The sequence below is a fragment of the Nomascus leucogenys genome, unplaced genomic scaffold (assembly GCF_006542625.1).
Source record: "Nomascus leucogenys isolate Asia unplaced genomic scaffold, Asia_NLE_v1 000886F_75118_qpd_obj, whole genome shotgun sequence".
Taxonomy (NCBI): domain Eukaryota; kingdom Metazoa; phylum Chordata; class Mammalia; order Primates; family Hylobatidae; genus Nomascus; species Nomascus leucogenys.
This window is the reverse complement of record NW_022097625.1, coordinates 27,937-50,179: the sequence shown is the minus strand read 5'-3', so window position 1 is coordinate 50,179 and position 22,243 is coordinate 27,937. Positions and strand designations below refer to the sequence as shown.

General features: G+C 42.4%; 1 pseudogene; it reads left to right on the top strand.

Annotated features, from left to right (window-relative positions):
* The first annotated feature begins 2,126 nt into the window (after positions 1-2,126).
* Positions 2,127-10,989, top strand: LOC115830449 (annotated as a pseudogene).
* The last annotated feature ends 11,254 nt before the right edge of the window (positions 10,990-22,243 follow it).

Here is a 22,243-nt window from a genome sequence, read left to right as displayed (position 1 = left end):
CTCTACTAAAAATACAAAAAAATTAGCCGGGATAATGGCAGGCGCCTGTATTCCCAGCTACTTGGGAGTCTGAGGCAGGAGAATCTCTTGAACTCGGGAGGCAGAGGTTGTGGTGAGCCGAAATTGCGCCACTGCACTCCAGCCTGGGTGACCGAGTGAGACTCCGTCTCAAAAAGAAAAAAGAGACCACACCCAGAGCTCATTGCCAAAAGAGTCTGGTTCTGGCTTTTTGCACCGCACCAAGTAACCCGCGCCAGGCCGCGCAGCTGCCCTAGCTTTCCGCGAGGACTCGGGCGAGCTTGGTGTACGGGGCTCGGGAGTCCCACCGCGAGAGTTGAGACAACGGATTCCGAGGGCGGGTGTGGCGCGGAATCGGGAGGGACGCCGACGCGGTGGAACGCACGGCGCACAGGCGCCGGCGCCCGCTCTGAGCTTTCCCCTGAAAGTTCTCCAGGCGGCGGTCTCTTTTTTCTGCCTTTTTGTTTCCCTCTGGCGAGTCGGCGCCACTGTGAATTTCCGTTTCCGGCGGTGTCCAAGCGGACCTGAGAACTCGCAGTTGTGAGCAGGTTCGGTGGTGCAGCGGGCTGGGGTAGGCGGCGGTGGGGTCCCTGGCTCTGGGGCACTGGGAAGATCGTGAGTCGTGCGCGTGGGAAGGTCCTCCCCCGGTCCTCTTGTTCATCTTTGCTCCCGAGGAGCAGCATATTTCGCATCTGCCTGAGGTGTGCCCCGGGGGTCGTTGGGAGAGTGACGGGATGAATCCCTGCAGAGAGCCCGGACGGGGAGGGAAGGTGTCGGGGAGACGTCGTTTCCTGGAGACGTGGTCCCGGCCGGCGACTTAGACCTGAGCCGAATCTGTTGACCCTTAATTCTGCCTTTCCCACCAAGAGCAAAAGGAAGAGAAACTTAGTACAAGTTCGGAACTAAAATATAGTAGAGAAGCAACATAATCTCTGAAATCACACAGCTACTCAGTTTCAAAGCGTTCCTAGTGCCCAGCTCTCCTAACTCCCGGCCGGTGTTCCTTGACATTATGGTGATATATAAAGACTTTCTGTTTCCGCTCCTGTGTGTGTCTGTGGGAAGCCTCTGACTCAACTCTGTGCTCCGGTAGCACCCTGTGCAGCCTTGCAATGTAGCCCTTATTGCATGGCACGAAAGATACTAGTTTGGATTCTCTGCAAGTGAGATCATAGGTATATCCATTTACTGGCACAGCGGCTAGCACATCATAGACAGACACAAACATTTATTAAACGGAATTAATACAGGACCTTAATTGAATGAAATGGCACCCTGCCCCGCTTTTTTTCAATCAAGCTGTCAGATTTTATGCAGCACGATATCCTAAAAAGACTCACTAATTCAGTGATTACCAGTTTATTGGCACAGATTCCCAGGTACCTCAGAAATCACTGGAAGGCTCTCTGTAAGTCCATGGGGTCTCCAGGCATCATTTAGAACCAGTCGTATCTCACACATACAAATATTGCTATTTTTCAAATGTATGTAGATGAGTTGTAATTTAGGAGTTTTACAGAGTCAACAGGTACTAAAAGTAATACTGCGATTCTATTGGAAGTTTATAAAAGCGTTTTAAATTTTTTATTACAATTTTTTAGTTTAAGTTAGGAAACCACTTCATTAGTCCCGTTGATATCTAGGTCTGAGCTGTCCAGTATGGTAGCCACATGTGACTATTTAGAGTTAGAAGGAAATTAATTAAAAATTCATTTTTTCAGTTTCTCTAAGTACATTTTAAGTAACCACATGTGGCTAAAGGCTAAATGGCCGAAAAGTACAGATATAGAATATTTCCATCCTTGCAGAAGTAGATACTGGTGATGTTGACACTTAAGATGAATAAAAAGTAACTTAACCATAAAATGTACCCTTTGCAGAGGTAACTCATCTAATTTATAGCATAACAGAGAGAAATGAAATTGGGAATGGTTAAGCAGTTTCTACCCTTGTTCAGTGAGCAAATATATCATCATCTCTTCATAAATAAATGAAATTTAATGTTTTTCCCTGGGTATTGCCTGGATTGTAAAATGCTTCTCCCATCTCCTTACCCCAACCTTCTTCCTTGTAGGTTAGAGTTACTCGTTATTGGTAAATAGCCAACTATGGAGACTAAGGACCAGAAGAAACACAGAAAGAAAAACAGTGGACCCAAAGATGAAAAGAAAAAGAGGTGGCATCTGCAGGATCTTCAGCTAGGAGATGAAGAAGATGCCCAGAAGAGAAATCCCAACGCTTTTGCAGTTCAGTCTGCTGTGTGGATGGCTCGATCCTTTCACAGGTATGTTTAACTACAGTCTGATGCTTCTTCCGTTGATTCTTTTTAAATAGTAGGAGCCTCTCACAGGTGACATTTGGATTCACAAGTCTAGTCCAGCTCCAAAGGACATGGAGATGCATGCTGTGTGGCTTTTACCAAAACGTGAGAAGCTTTACCATAGAGTCTGCCTTGCCTCCAGCATCTGCACACTGGTTGGTGTTTCTTGCCCAAGATACAAGAATTTATAGAATTTGTTTCTTCCTAAACTTTAAACTGTTTCTGTGGTGATAAGTGTGCTTCTTCCCTCTGGATACGTTTTATGAAGTTGTAATATAAAATACAAAAATTACAATATTTAATACTAACATAGCTTTATTTAGTGAGTCCTTATGATATTCTTAGCAGTGTACTTTAAACATTATTCAACTAAATGCTTCCAGCAGCCTTACCAGAGTAGGAATCATTCTTGCCCTCTTTTTATGGACAAGAAAACTGAGGTCAAGAAAACAGGTTCCCTCCAATCATATAACCAGTAAGTAGGAGAGCCAAATTTAACTCCAGAGCCTCTGCTCTTATCCATTATGATGCACTGCCTCGGTATTTACCTTTTGGTTTTTAAAAAACTATTAAAATCACCCATAAAACAGTCAGATTTAAGGAGTGTTTAATTTTCAACTCTCTATACTATTGAAGTCATCTTGTTACATCTTTATTGAACAGCAGTTATTTGGATGGGGGCCAGAAGTTAATAATTGACAAGTTAATTATATTTATATATTGTCTGTTGTACTCTCTATAAAATATACTAAAGTACTCACATCTGTAAGTATACTAAAAAAGTCTACTTATAAGGTTGATACCTTTTACTCTATTTGAAAGCGTGTTTCCTTTTTTTTTTTTTAATGAATAGAACTCAGGATTTGAAGACCAAAAAAGCATCATATTCCCGTGGTTGAACGAACTCCACTAGAGCCCCCACCAATAGTGGTAGTGGTGATGGGGCCTCCAAAGTTGGAAAGAGCACTTTGATATAATGCCTCATTCGGAACTTCACCTGGCAGAAGTTGACCGAGATCAGAGGCCCTGTGACAATCGTGTCAGGTAGGAGATGCTACTGCAGACACAGAGTTGGCGTGGCTGTTGTCATCTGAGGGACATGCATATGTTTGTTGTTTTCTTGAGTGGAACATGTTAAATATTGTCATATCATGTTACTTCTGTTATACTTTTACTAAGTTAGCTTTAACTTCAGAAAAGGGTAAGTTCCCAGAGATAAGGATGTGATACATATCTTATCCTGAGTGCTCTATGGCTTTGCCAAGCATGTTCCTTGGAAGGGCCTAGCAGGCCTGGTCACTGTGAACACATCATTTAACAGACAGCACGTACCTCCTATGTGCCAGGTGCACGTGCTTGCCCTTGTGAAGCCACATGCTGGTGGAAGTGCGCGTTTTCTCTTTTTCCTAGGAGAATTTGTCTACTTTGGGAGATGGCGACCTTTCCAAGTTTGAGGGAAGATGAAACAAACTTCCAGTGGTAGAATGGCAATGTACACTCTGAAATCTCTTGCTATTGCAATAATATAGTTGGATTGAGGTTTTTCTTTATATTTGGAGCATCCATATTTTCTTTTCCTTTTGTTGAGACAGAGTCTTACTCTGTGGCACAGGCTGGAAAGCAGGGGTGTGATTACTGCTCACTGCAGCCTCAACCTCTCAGGCTCAAGCAATCCTCCTACCTTAGCCTCCTGAGTAATGTATGCCACCATGGCTAATTTTTCTTTTTTTTTCTTTCTTTTTTGGTTTTGTAGAGATGGGATTTCCCCATGTGGCCCAGGCTGGTCTCAAAACTCCTGAGCTCAAGGGATCCACCTAACGGCCTCCCAGGGTGCTGGGACTACAGGTGTGAGCCACTGTGCCCAGCCCATATTTTCTTGACCGTTTTCTTACTACCTTAATTTAGACATAATTATCGTTATGAATATTCTGTTGCATTATGTTTGAGGATGTTTTTAGCGATAGTGGGAACATGGGAAGTTTTGATAGAGGCAAAGACATTGACCTGCAGCCGAACAGCAGGATCATGGTTATCATGGAGCCTGTCCAGTCAGAATTTTCCCTGTTTGAGCACTTGTATTCATCTGGGTAGACTTTTGATATTATTTAAATTTAGAACACAGCAAGAAAAGCAGGATGGAATTTATTTTATTTTACCAGTTTTTGCCTATAAAAATGAACTTCTGGTACACTCCGTAAATGTATATGGTGTTTTACTGGATGCAATTAAAAAATGAAAATTAGAGTTGATGCTTAGAGTTTTTTCAGGGTCTTTTTAAAGTAAAATTTTTATCTTTTCACTTATAGGTGAAAAGCGCAGACTCACCATTATTGAATGCGGATGTGACATTAACATGATGATCTATCTGGCTAAAGTAGCAGATCTGGTAAGTCAGCAGGGGCAGCCTGGGCTGCTGGTGGAGACTTACAGCATTGTGATAGGTTATTTACCCCGTGATGAAGGGAATAGAGTTTTATGATTATTAAAGAAATCATGGTCTTCATCAGAGATACAGTAGATGTGACTGAATTGATGATGACAATAATAATAGTAATAAATGTTGTTATATTAATAATACAAATGGAATGTGCACAATGAAATGTATTCCAAAATCTAAAAGCAAATCACAGGATGGAGAAAACCTTTAATGAACACAGCTAATAAGAGCTCATTAACATGCATACATATATACGTATAAATATATCATAGTAAGTACCATTTCTTCTTGGACCCTTTCTGGCACTGTGCTAACTGCTTTCTACAAATTTAGCTTACATAAACCCTTGATACACCCTTGAGGTGAGTAGGTATTATCTGTAGTTTACATAAGATGAAATAGAGCCTCCCAGCAGTTAAGTAACTTGTGTGAAGATGGGACCCTTGTTCCTGATGGTTCTAGAACCTTCATCCTTAATGATAATGCTAAAATAAGTACATGAATTGCCTGAAGAAGTGGTCAGAATTTATCAATAGAAAATGTAGCAGTACTCAGTGTATGGAAAATGTACACGCTCTTGCATTTATGGAAATGATAACGTTCACTATTTCTGATATTCTATTAACTATCTTTTAAATTAGCAAAAACAAAATACAAAAAAAAAAAAAAAAAAGCCAGACACAGTGGCTCATGCCTGTAATCTCAACACTTTGGGAGACTGAAGTGGGCGGATCACCTGGGGTCGGGAGTTCGAGACCAGCCCGACCAACATGCAGAAACCCCATCTCTACTAAAAATACAAAATTAGCCAGGTGAGGTGGTACATCCCTATAATCCTAGTTACTTAGGAGGCTGAGGCAGGAGAATCACTTCAACCTGGTAGGCAGAGGTTGTGGTGAGCCAAGATTGTGCCATTGCACTCCATCCTGGGCAACAAGAGCGAAATTCCATCTCAAAAAAAAAAGAAAAAATTAGCAAAAAAATAAGCCGTATTGATTAGGAAGTGTGGGGTGACAGATAACTTGGTTTTTTCATTTTTACTTAGTTTTTTCTAGAGCTACAAGTTTTATAGTTTGGCCCAGGAAGACTCCTAAAATATGAAAGAAAAAGTAATACAGATTTTAAAGTTGTGCCATTGTAATGTCATAAAACTAAATAACATTCAAATTTTGATCATGTAATGCTACTACTAGTAAAAATAAGTATAATCAATATAAAGTTGTGTAAAGATTACTGAATCTTTTATACTTAAAATAATTCAAATAGTTCATAGAAGTCATTTGTTTCTCTTTTATTTAAAATGTAGCAAGTTTCTAATTTTAAAGACATACATATTAAGAGATGCTTTTACATTTTTTTTTAGTTATTATGGATACATAATAGTTGTACATATTTATGGAGTGCATGTAGTATTTTGATAGAAGCATACAATGTGTAATGATCAAATCAGGGTAATTCAGATATCTGTCACTTCAAACATTTATATTTTATTTGTGTTAGGAACATTTTAATTTCATTCTTTTGGTTATTCTGAATTATATAATAAATTATAGTTACCCTATTGTGCTATTGGACACTAGAATTTATTCTATCTAACTGTATTTTTGTACCTGTTAACCTTTCCCTCTTTGTCCCTCCCTCCCTGCTCCCCTTCCCAGCCTCTTAACCATCATTGAGAGATGCCTGTGTAAATCTTTTTAAGAGTTTCAAAATTAGCACATTTGGTAAAGCACTCTAACTGTAATGCAGGGTACACACAACGCACATTTTCTCTTTCCTTGCTGTAACCGCTGGTCTCTCAGGTCTCTGCAGAGCAGTATCCTTCCAGATACATATAAACACACATGCCACCCTTTAAAAACACAAACAGTAGCTTATTTTATACACTGTTCTAGGCTTTGCTTTTCTCATGTAATATATCTTGGAGGTGTATAATCAGTACTGTAGCCCTGCCTCCTCCTTTTTAATATAATATTCCATTCTGTAGATGCACCATAATTTATTTAGCCTAGCTTATGTTGATTGCTCTGTTCTGGGTTGTCAAAGCCTCCTGAGTACGGCAGAGGCACACACAATACATGGATTTGGGTGTGTACATGCGTGTGTGGATTAGGGGAGTAACACTGGCTTAGATGACAAAGATTGGCAGCTGAGGGACTGTTTGCTCCCTGTTTTTCCTGACCCTACAACCAGCTGCTTGCCCCTTGGCACTCTGTGGCATCAGATGTGGTGTGAGGATATTCCACCTGTTCTTTGAGCTGGTCCAGTGTTGCTGGAAAGCTCTGCTTGCCGCCTTGGTCCGCAGTGGCAGCTGTGCTTTCCTACAAGCCCACCTTCATATATTCTGTGGTTTTGGGTTTTGAATGTTTCCTGGTTTAATCAAAGATGGGCATTTCTGTTTCCATTTTTTGTTAGTTTTAGTTATCCATGGAAAGATAAAAACAGGACTATCTTTAATATTGAAACTACAAGTTTCCAGGAATCAGTTCTGAAATTATTTTGCATCTTTGAAGTGTCTTAAATTTTAAAAATTGATCTTGGCCAGGTGCGGTGGCTCACGCCTGTAATCCCAGCACTTTCGGAGGCCGAGGCGGGCGGATCACAGGAGATCGAGACCATCCTGGTGAACACTGTGAAACCCCGTCTCTACTAAAAACATGGAAGAAAACTAGCCGGGCGTGGTGGTGGGCGCCAGTAGTCCCAGCTACTCTGGAGGCTGAGGCAGAAGAATGGCATGAATCCGGGGGGCAGAGCTTGCACTGAGCCGAGATTGTGCCACTGTACTCCAGCCTGGGCAACAGAGCGAGACTCCGTCTCAAAAAAAAAAAAAAAATTGGTCTTATCTGCTTATATTTTCTTATAGACTACCATTCATCATAATCTTACTGTTTTTTTTTTTTACTTAATTCTAAACGGGTAGCTATTTAAAAAAATTTCTGAGCAATTGAGTTATACAAATTTACATACAAGATAGAGGTTTCCATTGCATACTTCCCAGCAAAAAAACAGATTTTTTTTTTCTGTGAGGAGATTGAAAAAAGAGGTTGGTTTTCTGTAACTATTTAATATATTTCATTGATTATCACTTTGTTCCCATTCTTTGGACGTCAGAGACCTGTTATTTGGCTTAAAAATACGTTACAGAAAACTTCATTTCTTTAAATAAAGATTTCTTAGGTAAGGGCCAGGTTAGACCCAGCCTTTTCTGAGTTACTTCTCATGCATTAGAATTCTTAAAATGGAAGTTTATATCCGAGTGGGCATTGTCTTATGGTTGCCTTTTAGAGCAAGTCAGACAGTGGTGGTTTCTCTGTCTGGGTGATGCCTGTGTAGTCATTTGATTTAGTCTGCAGTGGTACTTTTCTGTCAAGGGCCAGGTGAATATTTTTGGCTTTGTGGATCATATCTTCTGCAGCTACTTAGCTCTGCAGTTGTAGTGCACAGGCAGCCATAGACGATACGTAAATGAATTAATGTGGCTATGTTCCAATAAAACTTTAGTCACAAACACAGGTGATGGGCTGGATTTGGCCTGTGGGCCAGTTGCCAACCCCTAGTGTAGGTGGTCTGTTTTGGTAGTTTCTTTGAGAAATAATGTGTTCTGCTTGTAGGTACTGATGCTTATAGATGTCAGCTTTGGGTTTGAAATGGAAACGTTTGAGTTTCTAAACATCTGTGAAGTACATGGCTTTCCTAAAATTATGGGAGTTCTCACCCACCTCGACTCCTTCAAGCATAATAAGCAACTGAAGAAGACAAAGAAGCGATTAAAACACAGGTTCTGCACAGAAGTTTACCAGGTAGGAAGAGAAATAATTGTTAGAAACTAACAGTATAATCCTTTTAAAGTAGACTGAAGAGGCTGGGCACAGTGGCTCATGCCTGTGATCCCAGCACTTTGGGAGGCAGAGTCAGGCAGATCGCTTGAGGCCAGGAGTTTCGCACTCAGGGCAATATGGCCAAACCCTGTCTCTACTAAAAAGGCAAAAATTAGTCGGGTGTGGTGGTGTGCACCTGTAATCCCAGCTACTAGGGAGGCTGAGACGTTGAGAATTGCTCAAAGCTGGGAGGCAGAGGGTGGAGTGAGCTGAGAGTGCACCACTGTACTCCAGCCTGGGTGACAGAGTGAGACAGTCTCAAACAAACAAACAAACAAAAAGACTGAAGAGATGTTACTAAACGTCTCTCTAGGAATTGCCTCCTGAATTCCCTTTGTGTATGTGTTCCCAGTCTCTGGAAGGTTTCCCTCAAGAGAGTGGTTATTCTGGGCCTCTTGGTGTATCTCATTTGTCTCCGTACCTGCTGCACCAGGCAGTGTCTGGGTGTTTTGGGGTCAGGACTTAATAGAGTATATCAGAAGTTTCTCCCAGGTACAGGACCAGGCACTGCCCCTTCCTTTCCATACTGCTCTGGTCCATCGGCCACAGAACCGTTTCTGTGCTGATATGTCTCACCTCCCTCTCCTCACCATACTTAGACGGATGCCCTGGCTCAGCTGCAGAGCAGTCTGCCTCTGTGAGGTTCTAATAAGTCCTGAAGGAATCCAGCAAGGCTCTGGAAGCCTCAGGACAGTAGCTTTGCTGGAAGTCTCCCTTCTTAGGATTGCTTCTTGTTTAGAACTTTTATTTTGTTGCAGTATTGACGAGAATTTAATTGAAATTTAATTTTTAATATTCCTTTAATGTTTAGGTTGCGAAGCTGTTCTACCTTTCTGGAATGGTGCATGGAGAATATCAAAACCAAGAAATCCACAATCTGGGCCATTTTATTACAGCTATGAAGTTTAGGCCTCTCACATGGCAAACTTCTCACCCTTATATCCTGGCAGACAGGTAAAAAGTGATTGTAAACTTTTTCTTCCTGGGCCATATATTTCAAAGCTAAAAAGGCTAGAAAAAGAACAGTGGTAGGATTTATTTTGTGCCTATTTGAATAGTGCAGGTAGAAGTGTAGTTGATGGAAAATGTCTACTTATATCATTGCTCAAAGATGCTGTGCCTTTGGGAGTAAATAAATTATGAGATGTTTAGGAAAATGGGAGGACTTGGAAGCGTTTAAGGCTACAGGATGTGGCCCCATCCTACGTTCAGCCTCAGTTTTCAGTGATGCTGCCTTCGTGCTTGGGTGCTTGAGTCCTTCGTGTGTGCCTTGAGTTTCCTTCCTTTGTGCCCTTCTTTGTGCTGTGGTTTTCTCAGCCTGGAATACCCTTTTTCCACCTACCAGAATCCAAGCCACAGTAAAAATCCCAGAGCACAGGCTCACCCTCTTCCAGAAACGGATTTTCTGAATATGTTCTTCACTCATCCCTGACCCCAGGTGGACGTCATCTCCCTGTCTGGTGTCTTACAGAATGAATGTCACTTTCAGCCTAGAGACACAGTTGTGTGCCTGCCCCTTTTCCTCTGCTGGATGGTGAACGGTGTTTCCTTACTTCTGCATTTTCTAGTTTCTAAATGATGTGCTTAGTGGACAAGAGTGTGATGAGTCATTGACACATGAAAGGAGGTATAGGAACTTTTGGCATTCATTTCTGCTGTATGATTGAGTTTATTTTTCTAGGATGGAAGATTTGACAAACCCGGAGGATATCTGAACATGCATCAAATGTGACCGGCAGGTGTCACTTTATGGTTAAGAGGAGCGCACTTGAAAAATAAAAGCCAAATTCACATGCCAGGTATTCTCTTGTTTTAGAACATACTAGAATTATACATAGGATTCTTGGGATGGCTTCATTTCTCAGGAAAGCTGAAAAATGACCAAACAAGGGAAGATGGCCTTGCTGGAGGTTTTAAAAGTAAGCCAGCTATGTGTAGGCCTGCAATGGTGTTAGCGAATCCCTCTTCTCTGACCTCTTGTCTTGTAGCTAGAGGGCCACTGTTCCAGTGTGGCACAATGCCCTTCTTTAGGGTCATGGGTTAAGCCCTTGGACTGTGGATCGTTTTTAACCCCCTAGTCAACAGTAGATAGTTACTGACTTCTTGTCAGTTGAAGCTGGCTTTTTGGGTCCTGTCTTCCAGGGGTAGAAGATTTTGCCATGAGTGACGTCAGTTTCCTCCCAGACCCTTGTGTTCTTCCTGAACAACAGAAGAAGTGCTGTTTAAATAAGGAGCAGCTGGTTTATGCGCCTCTTTCTGGAGTGGGGGTGTGCTGTATGACAAAGACGCTGTCTGTGTTGACCTTGGTGGCAGCCACGGTTTTCAGGCATCAGTGAGGCAGGAGTCAATGCCCTGAACTCTCATTATTCTTTTCGAATCTATTTTTTAATCCAAAAAAGTAATGTAGTCAGCTTTTATATATTGAAGATTTTTCTCTTGTACTTATAATAAAGGCCCAAATGCATATTGTCAATATGTAGAATAAAAAGAATACCTTTTTTTCATTGTACCAAGCAGAAGAGTCCTGTCCTCCATGCCTCCTTGATTCGTGGCCCCAGCATGGGCACTGCTGCCAGTGTGGCACCTGCACGGCTTATTTCTGTTTCTACAAAATCAGTGTGCTTTCCAGCGCTCGTTTGTCTTTTTCTTTTTCTCATTCACAGTGGTCTCCTCCTTATTTTAAAGTGGATTTCCAATATTTATTTCTTAGTTCTGTAGTTGAATTTGATTGGGTTAAAAGCAGGGTTATTTAAAAATGTTAGAAAAGCTAGCATTGTTGTAGCACTGGAACTGAGGTTTTTCTAGCTAGGTGTTTAGGTTATCAGGTTATATACTCACTGAGCTTTGGAAAAGTTTAATGAAGATGGGGATCCATTTCAAGCTTTGTTGTAAGGATTTTCTTCTCTGGTTTCTGTGACATTAAGAAAGGTTCTCAGGAAATGTGTCTAAGATAATTTTGAGAAACTGAGTGAAACCAGTGTCTCTCCAGGATCTTTGTGCTTTCCTCACGTGCCCTTTCTTGGTGGCCTTGACAGGACGAGGTGGGGCCCAGCCATGAGCTGGTCTAGAGTCTCATCTCCACCTACTCCACCATTGATGCCAAGATGGCTTCAAGTCGAGTGATGCTGTTTTCCGATTCCAAACCACTTGGGTCAGAGGCTGTAGATAATCAAGGGTAAGTCTGCTTTTTTTCTATTTTTAATAAAAAGATATATTACAGAAGATCATATCACTCATGATTCTGCCATCATAACACATTTTGGTGGGATTCATTCTATGTTGTTTTGTTTTTCTTTGTGTGTGCATGTGTCTCTGAGGGCTCTTCACTTACCTGACATTACGAGGGAGTCTTATCTTAAAAAAAAATACAGGATGCATTTTTCAACAGACCTCAAATATTCCTCAAATACCACGCCATCTTCCATAGGTTGCTTTTTTGGTTTTTAAGAGACCTGATGCCACTTGACTTTCTTTTGGTGGCCAAAACACTAGAGCAGAGTCAGGGAGTTTGTGGCTATCCAGAAGCCACATGCCTTGTCTCTGAAAGTTTTATTTAGATTATGTTGTATTATCTCCCATGGGTAGGTTTCCACTGATGTGTGGCTTAAGTGAATTATTTTTCAGCCTGGGTTGGGAATTTGTATACCTTTATGCTTAGTGGATGTTTGCAAAACATTGATTTTGTTGTATTGATTTATGACTCCCAGTAAAATTTATCTGAATATTTTGAGATAACGTAGTATGTAATTTGTTACAATGTGCATAAACTGCCTACCACAGTGCCTGACATAATGAGTGTTATTAGCTATTTTCATTTTTGCATATCCTTCTAGTCATCCTTGTCTACAAGAATACTCTCTTCTAATATAGTTACAGGTAAGATACATAATTTTATTTCTATATTCTGAGCATTTTTTTCTATACAGTCTTTATGTAGTCATGATTTTGTTGTTACCAATTTTTTTTGTTATTGTGGTTTCTTTGTTTTTGTTTTTGTTTTGAGATAAGGTCTCACTTTGTCTCCCAGGCTGGGGTGCAGTGGCGTGATCTTGGCTCACTGCAGCCTTGAACTCCCAGGCTCAAGTGATCCTCCCACTTCAGCCCCACAAATAGCTAGGACTACAGGAGTGCACTACCACTCCCAGCTATTTTTTTTTGTTTTGTTCTAGGGATGAGTTCTCACTATGTTGCCTAGGCTGGTCTTGAACTCCTGGGCTCAAGCAATCCTCCCGACTTGCCCTCCCAAAATCCTGGGATTACATATGTGAGCCACTATGCCTGGCCTGTTATTCCTGTATTCTAACTTATCCATCTCTTATGGTATGATTTTTAGTTTTTTCTAATTTATGTTTTGATACTTTTATCTATTGTGCTACGTTAAAAAGCTTCGTATAGTTTTCTTTCATCTAGTGATTTTAGCCCCCTGATGATCTTCTCTATCAGTTATGGCACTGGTGACTTAAAATGGATGTTATTCCTCTGTCATTCCTTCTACGTTTGTTACCTGGCATTTTTAACAAAGAGCTTTCTCTTCTCTCCTTTATTTTGGTATCACTGCTGACTAATGCACTTGCATTTTATTCCATGGGTTATTTTCCATCACTGTCATCTTTCTTTCTGATGCCTATGCTGTCCCAGATTCGGCTGCGGGAGCCTTCAGCCTGTCTCCTGTGCCCTTTCAACTGTCTCTGTTAGTCTTTGAGCATTTCTTACTTTCTGACAGAACAAAAGGATCCAGGCTCATTTTGTCCTCTTCCGGCCTTGGGCCTGGACTCAGCCATTTCTCTTAAGGATCATGTGTTTTTAGCTTAGAAATTAATCAGCTTTCCAGAAGATCTACAAAACACTAACTTCCCTTTTCAGCAATTTTTTTCTAAAATTCGATTTTTTTTAACGGTTATTCCTTTATTCTCTCTGTAAGTTCTTTTGAAATGTGGTGTTAGGGAACCATGCTTGAGTTTGCTTGTTAACTCTTCCAGTGTTTATCAGATAATTTTTTCCCTACACTACGTCATCTTAAACATCTTAAGCAATTCATTGACATTTTCTGTTTCTTTGTATTTTCATTGACTATATTGCCACTTCTAGATTAGCTGATTAATGTACAAATTGAATTATTTTGCATTTCCTTGGTAATATAGGCTGTTGATGCCAAAGGAGGAAAAACAAATGGACTTGAAAACTGGTCGAATGCGTCAGAAAGCCATTTTTGGAGATGATTCTGTGCGAATGTCTTCTCTCCTTTCTTGATCTCTTAATTTTTTTTTCTTACCCAAATTTATACCAGTTGATTTTGTCTTTCTAGAAGATCCAAGATCTTTGGTTTAGAGCTATATTCTCTTAATGTTAACTGGTATTAGAATACTCTTTTCTGTATTTTATTTCAATACATTTAAAAATAGAAATGATTGTATTTTCTTTAACTTGTGAAATAGAGCATGGCATACAAATGTTGTATTCTCAGTATTTCAAGAAATTTCCTTCTTAGTGTACAAGTTGTATTCAGCATATAAAGTCCATCCAGCTTTGTTGTAGATGCAGTGTGATTATTACATGTTGATAAGGTGTGAATTGAAGATGGGATCCAAAAGTACTGTACTTACTGTAATTTTTAAGCTAATTGTAGGTTTGGTGGTGAATATTTTACTACTGCAAAATGAAAACAGCATTTCATCAGAAGTCGTTTTATGGTCTTTCAGGCATTTTATTTTATATCTTTGGTGCTTTTTGCCTATGAAGTATCTCTTTTGTGTGTCTGTGTGTATGTGTATTGATCTGCTGTAAGTTTCACAGCGCTCATTGTCAGGGATCATCAGAATCAGGCCTAGACAGAGAGCTGAGCGGTACTCTCAGTACGTCTCTGTGTCCTGGTTGCCACATTATCTCTGTTGTTTATTTATAAATTGGAGAACTCTCTGACCTGTAACAAAGGTTGGATAGATCACAGACAATTGGAAGAGGAATCCTTTACTCTATTGTCACCTCTTCTTTTTCTATTCACACATGTCACATAGAGACATGCGTGTTGTAAATTATTTTGTCAGAATGAAAGCCTGGCAGATTAAATGCTTTCTTCTCTTCTTACTGTATTTGATATCGAACTCTTATTCATTTCTTGATAATATGTTTGGTAATTTTTGTTTTCATTGCTTTTAGTGTCAGAGATGGCTTTAGATTCCCCATTCTGTGTGCTTCTGTCTGGCTCCTGAACCCAGCTGGAGAGGTGTGTCAATCCCAACTGGTGAAGTACTGAGAGGAAGCTACACAAAAGGCAGCAAGGTATTAATAAGTGTACCTCTGACATTTTAACCATCTCTGACTTTTCCATGGAATGGACAAGTAGTAGTCTCTGTCAGAGCTACATTTTAAAGGAAAAAAAGAAACTTGAAGTCGTAAACTGTTTATTAATTTATGCTGTTACTTTGTGTTTACTCAACTCATTTATATTGACTTGTAAATTAGTAATTTATGAACTACTATTCATCAATTCATTGCCTACATGTCAGCAAACAAGTTTTCTTCTTAATAAAGAATCCAGTGGCTGGGCACAATGGTTCACACCTGTAATCTCAGCATGTTGGGAGGGCAAGGCAGGAGGATTCCTTGAGGCCAGGAGTTCAAGACCAGCCTGGGCAACATAGCAAGATTTCATCTCTACAAAAAAAATGAAAACATTGGCTGGGCATGGTGGCTCATTCCTGTAGTTCAGGCTACTCAGGAGCCTGAGGTAGGAGGATCACTTGAACCCAGGAGTTTGAGGCTGCAGTGAGCTATGATCCTAACACTGCTCTCCAGCCTGGGTGACACACCAAGACACCATGTCTTCAAAAAAGGAATCTAGGGGCATCAGTGTGTGCACACAGCATGACTTGTGAATGCGGAAGTGCCTGTGTGCATAGTTGTGCTCAAGAATGTGCTGATGATTATACCTAATTAGAATTAAATTTTTTTTTTTTTTTTTTTTTTTTTTTTTTGAGATGGGGTCTTGCTCTGTCACCAGACTGGAGTGCAGTGGTGCTATCTCAGCTCACTGCAACCTCTGCCTCCCGGGTTCAAGTGATTCTCCTGCCTCAGCCTCCCGAGTAGCTGGGACTACAGGCAGGCACCACCACTCCTGGCTAATTTTTTGTATTTTAGTAGAGACGCGGTTTCACCATGTGGGCCAGGATAGTCTTGATCCCCTGACCTCGTGATCCGCCCACCTGGGCCTCCCAAAATGCTGGGATTACAGGTGTGAGCCACTGTGCCTGGCCTGAAGGTCACTTTTATAAAGATCTCTCTACGTCTTAGATTTGATTCTTCCTTTAAATATTTTTCTCATTGACATTTGAAAGCACCTGACCATATATCAAATGAAGAATTTTCATAACTCCATAAAAGGAGAATTATGACATCATCTACTATTTCTTTCTCGTCTCTAAATCTAAACCATCAACCTCCTTATTTTTGTATACTGTCACATTGTGTATTCCCTGCATTGAATGCCTTTCTATTGCCATTGTCTATAAAAATTGTGGGAAGTTTTCTGCACCCTAAATTTTCTGTTATGGGGATTAAATATCCACTATCGAATTTTTTTCCAAGTCTTGGAGCAGAAAGGGTAAATACAGCCCCCACAGCAGCCTGTTGTTTGTCCTGCAATTGTGTTTCCATCACATTACACAAAGTCTGTTTGTCTTCGTGGTGGTACCCTACTAATAAGTTTTTTTTAATTATGTAATGTGTGTATATACAAATACCTATATGTATGTGTGTACACATACAGCTGATATCTACTGAGATTATGTATGCATGAACTATAGAATTAGCTTTTAATTTTAAGAAAATAAATTATTTTGTAAAGATAAATCTCATGTTTAAGAAGGGGAATTACGATTGAATCATTTAGGGATGCCTCAGCCTAAACATAATATGGAAAAAGCCATAACCAAAAGTCATTTTAGAGTACTGCTAGGTTACTCAACCTATCATCACATTTAATTAAAATGTCAGTTTGAACCATGGCCAGTCTATTTTCGTTAATATGTTATTTAAATCAACTTGTGAAGTCTTCATTTTAAATATAGAATTTGTGTTAATGAACTGGAAAATAACATTCTATTGCTTGGAAGATGTGTTAAAGCCTAAAGATTTATGACTTTGTAAAAGAAGAAAACCAGCTGGTGATCAGTTGGCATTAGTACATGAGGATGTACTCATATTTGGTAATAGCCATTTTTTTCTAACTAGAGTAAGGGAGTTGGGAATGGGAGGCAGAAACAAGGACACAGGTAAAAAATCATAGAACAAAACTGTATTGAGTTCTGAGTATGGGTCTGTGATCCATGGTTCAGTTTGAGAGGTTCCTGTGTCCCTTATGAGAAGGGACAGGAAAGCCAGGAGGACAGGAGTATGTTTGGGCCTGTGCCTGTGCTTCCACCACAGAAGTCAGCAGCTCTATCTTTCTCTTTTCTCCTCTTTATCTAATAATTGTCTTCTCTTCAAATTTGGGAAATGAGCTTAATCAAAGATTTGTTGTGTTTTTTGTTTGTTTGTTTTTGAAATGTGGCCTCAGTGTGTTTGCCCAGGCTGATCTTAAACTCCTGGGCTCAAGTGATCCTCCCTCTCAGCCTCCTGAGTAGCTGGGACTACAGGCATGTGCCACCACACCCAGCTAAGTTAGTGCTAATGTATAGTTTATCTGCTTCAATTTTGAAGGGCAGGATATATATATATAGTTATGTGTGTGTGTGTGGTGGGGGGGTAGTGTGTGTGTGTGTGTTTATATATATATTTATATATTACTAGTCCATTGCTGCTACAACAAACTACCACCATGTCAGAGCGTAAAACAAATTTATTACACTCCTGTATGTCAGAGTGTGATGTGGATCTCACTGGGCTAAAATCTAGGTGTTGGAAAGGCTACCTTCATCTCTAGAGGCTCTAGGGGATCTTTTTTCTCACCTTTTCCACATTCTGGAGTCTGCCTGCATTTTTTGGCTTTGGGCTTTTCTCCACTCTCACCATTAGCAGCCTTGCGTCTCATGGACCCTTCTTCTATGGCCACATGTCTCTGTGGCTCTTTCCTTCCCCCTTCTCTTCCACTGTTAAGGACTCATGTGCTTCCTTAGTCCTGAATGGAGGCACCGTCATCATCCACATGAGCCCACTGTCCTAATCCATACAGGCTGCTACAAGGAAATGCATTAGACTGGGTAGCTTATAAATAACAGAACTTTGTTTCTCACAGCTCTGGAGGCTGAGAAGTGCAAGATCCAGGTGGCAGCAGTTTTGGTGTCTGGTGAAGGCTTGCTTTCTCATAGAGGTTTCCTTCTTGCTGTGTCTTCACATGGTGAGAGGAACAAACAAGCTCCCTTGTGCCTTTAATAAGGATGCTAACCCCAGTCATGAGGGCAGAGTCTCCCGTAAGGCTTAACCTCCTAATACCATCACCTTGAGGGTTAGGATTTTAACACATGAACATTGACGGAACACAACGTTTATTCCACAGCACCAGGGTAGTCTCCTCATGTCAGGGTCTTTACCTGAATCACATGCATGATGTACCATTTTCATGTAAGGCTCTAGGAATCTGTGGACACCTTTGGGGGGCCATTATTTTGCTGATCACATATTACATATATTTTAATATTCTAGACTAGTATGGAAACAATGCTACTTCCATTGCTTTATATATATATATATATTTACACATTGTCTAATGCTATAATTAAAAAAAAAGTTGTAGACACAAATATACCCATTTTTAAAAAAAAAACATTTTGTGCTATTTTACTTCATACTGCCAACTCCTTTTTCCTGAAACTGCTTCAAGTCTGGAATTCTTTTTTGTTATTAGTTTTATTTTATTGAAATATTCATGAATGAGCATACACTTGTATATGGATTTAAAATTCACAGTAATGTTCTCATGAATTCATCTGTGAATAACATTTTATAGACAAAATGTCTCCACTAGGACAAGAGAAAGATGTATAATTCCCTTGTTCTAAGGTACCGCCATTCATTGTTATTATTTTAAAATAGGAGTGTTGACTGATGTTAAAACACAAAATGGGGCTGGGAGTGGTGGCTCCCGCCTGTAATCCCAACAATTTGGGAGACCGAGGTGGGCGGATCACCTGAGGTCAGGAGTTTGAGACTAGCCTGGCTAACATGGTGAAACCCTGTCTCTACTAAAAATACAAAAATTAGCTGGGCATGTGTTGCACGCCCATCATCTTAGCTACCTGGGAGACTGAGTCAGGAGAATCGCTGGAACCTGGGAGGCAGAGGCTGCAGTGAGCCGAGATCACACCAGTGCACTCCAGCCTGGGTGACAGAGCGAGACTCTGTTCTTCCCCCCACCCCCAAAAAAAACACAAAAAGGGATAATTGGCCGGGCACAGTGGCTCACGTCTGTAATCCCAGCACTTTGGGAGGCTGAGGTGGATGGATCACCTGAGACCGGGAGTTTGAGACCAGCCTGACCCACATGGAAAAACCCCGTCTCTACTAAAAATACAAAAATTAGCTGGGCATGGTGGCACATGCCTGTAATCCCAGCTACTCAGGAGGCTGAGGCAGGAGAATTGCTTAACTCTGGGAGGTGGAGGTTGATGTGAGCCAAGATCGCACCATTGCACTCCAGCCTGGGCAACAACAGCAAAACTCCATCTCAAAAAAAAAAAAAAAAAAAAAAAAGACAGATTTATAACTGGGCACTGGAATTGAAAATCATTTAAAAAAGTATCCAAAATACCTAAGGAACTTGTATAAATAAATAGGAAAAAAAAGAGAAAAACATCAAGAAGCCCAGAAAAAAGCAGATTTGTAAATGGGCAATGGATTTGAAGAGACATTTAGCCAAAGAAGACATCCAGTTGGTGAAAAGGCATATGGAAAGGTGCTCAACATCACTGATTATCAGGAAAATGAAAATCAAAACTGCCACGAGTGCTTTAGACCGTAGCGGCATGCATGAAAGTTTTCAGGCCTCTGGTTGTTGGGAGTGGCTGAGGAGATTGGGGAGCTTTTGTCTGAGTTGGAAGAGTGGAGTCTCAACAAGAACCAGTGTATTCTGGACATGTGTAGGCCCTGGAGTGTGCATGGCTGGATGCCTTGTCTACCTGTGCCTTACAGAGTGACACCATTGTGGTGTGGTCAATCAGAGGGGCAGGTGGCTTTCAGAGGGAGTGGGAAGTGGTGGGGCTTGGTATGTTTGCCCACGGATGACAGCAAAAGTGAGTTGGCTTCCCAAGAACTTTTACCAGTAGCCTGTTTTGCTACAGTTCTAGACCCAGACTGGGGTCCCAAGGCATCTTAGCCCACAGCTTCTTAGTAAGTGCATGTTCAGTTGGATCCCCCAGCTCAGCCTGGGTCATCCCCACCTTCTGCCTCTTGAGCCATGCATAGCTCAGCTCTGCACTGAGCCATCATCCCATGGTGAGCAAGACCCCATTCTTGGGCTTCAGTCTCTTTCCCTGCAGCATGCAATCAAGGTGGTGGCTGGAAGGGGCCAAGAGCCACATCTCACAGTGCCCTGCTGCCTGAACAAGGACCAGAGGCCTGTGGAACACATGGCTCTCAGATTTCTCCCATTTGATGACTCATCAGCTGCCCCCACATGGCTTTCTAGCTCACAGCAGATCTAGCCTTCTCTGAGCAGTGATGATGGGATGTTTTATGGTCATTTTCCCTGGTGTGCAGAGCCCAAGTGGAGTTCTTCAGCACACCCTAGACCATCCCCTCACTAACACCCCCACCTGTCCAGTCTTACCTGCCTTCATATCAAAAGCACTCAGGTAACCCAGAGGGCTTCAGCCCTGCCCTGCCTGACTTTCTTGGAAACCCCCCCTCCACCCACCCTAATCAGACACTGTCTGAAGGTTCCCCCTCATCATTGTAAAAGTGAGAGGTGACAGTGTGCTGGCAGTCCTCACAGCCCTCGCTTGCTCTCGGCGCCTCCTCTGCCTGGGCTCCCACTTTGGTGGCATTTGAGGAGCCCTTCAGCCCACCGCTGCACTGTGGGAGCCCCTTTCTGGGCTGGCCAAGGTGGGAGCCGGCTCCCTCAGCTTGCAGGGAGGTGCGGAGGGAGAGGCGCGAGCGGGAACCGGGGCTGCAAGTGGCGCTTGCGAGCCAGCTGGAGTTCCGGGTGGGCGTGGGCTTGGCGGGCCCCTCACTCGGAGCAGCCGGCCGGCCCTGCCAGCCCCAGGCAGTGAGGGGCTTAGCACCCAGGCCAGCAGCTGTGGAGGGTGTACTGGGTCCCCCAGCAGTGCCAGCCCACTGGCACTGCGCTCAATTTCTCACCAGGCCTTAGCTGCCTTCCCGCAGGGCAGGCCTCGGGACTGCAGCCCCCCATGGCTGAGCCTTCCCCCGCCTCTGTGGGCTCCTGTGCAGCCCCAGCCTCCCCGATGAGCACTGCCCCCTGCTCCACGGCGCCCAGTCCCATCGACCACCCAAGGGCTGGGGGTGCAGGCACACGGCGTGGGACTGGCAGGCAGCTCCACCTGCAGCCCCGGTGCAGGATCCACTGGGTGAAGCCAGTTGGGCTCCTGAGTCTGGTGGAGATGTGGAGAACCTTTATGTCTAGCTCAGGGATTGTAAATACACCAATCAGCACCCTGTGTCTAGCTTGGGGTCTGTGAATGCACCAGTCGACACTCTGTATCTAGCTACTCTGGTGGGGCCTTGGAAAACCTTTATGTCTAGCTCAAGGATTGTAAATACACCAATTGGCACTCTGTATCTAGCTCAAGGTTTGTAAACACACCAATCAGCACCCTGTGTCTAGCTCAGGGTTTGTGAGTGTACCAGTCGACACTCTATCTAGCTACTACTCTGGTGGGGCCTTGGAAAACCTTTATGTCTAGCTCAAGGATTGTAAATTCACCAATCAGCACTCTGTATCTAGCTCAAGGATTGTAAACACACCAGTCAGCGCCCTGTCAAAAGAGACCACTGGGCTCTACCAATCAGCAGGACATGGGTGGGGCCAGATAAAAGAATAAAAGCAGGCTGCCCGAGCCAGCAGTGGCAACCTGCTCGGGTCCCCTTCCACACTGTGGAAGCTTTGTTCTTTCACTCTTTGTAATAAATCTTGCTAGTGCTCACTCTTTGGGTCCACACTGCATTTATGAGCTGTAACACTCACTGCGAAGGTCTGCAGCTTCACTCCTGAAGCCAGCGAGACCACGAGCCCACTGGGAGGAACGAACAACTCCAGACGTGCTGCTTTAAGAGCTGTAACACTCACCACGAAGGTCTGCAGCTTCACTCCTGAGCCAGCCGGACCATGAACCCACCAGAAGGAAGAAACTCCAAACACATCCGAACATCAGAAGGAACGAACAACTCCAGACGCACCACCCTAAGAGCTGTAACACTCACCGCGAGGGTCCGTGGCTTCATTCTTGAAGTCAGTGAGACCAAGAACCCACCAATTCCGGACATAAAAGGAAGAGAAATTTTTCTGACACAGAGGTTCTGGTGAAGTGGCCAGCTCCCACAACACAGGGTGATGGCGATTTGGGCTGGACCAGGATCAGGCAGTGCTGTCCTGGGGCTGGCTGGCTGATAAGGGGCTCCAAAAAGGGCAGTGGTGGACCC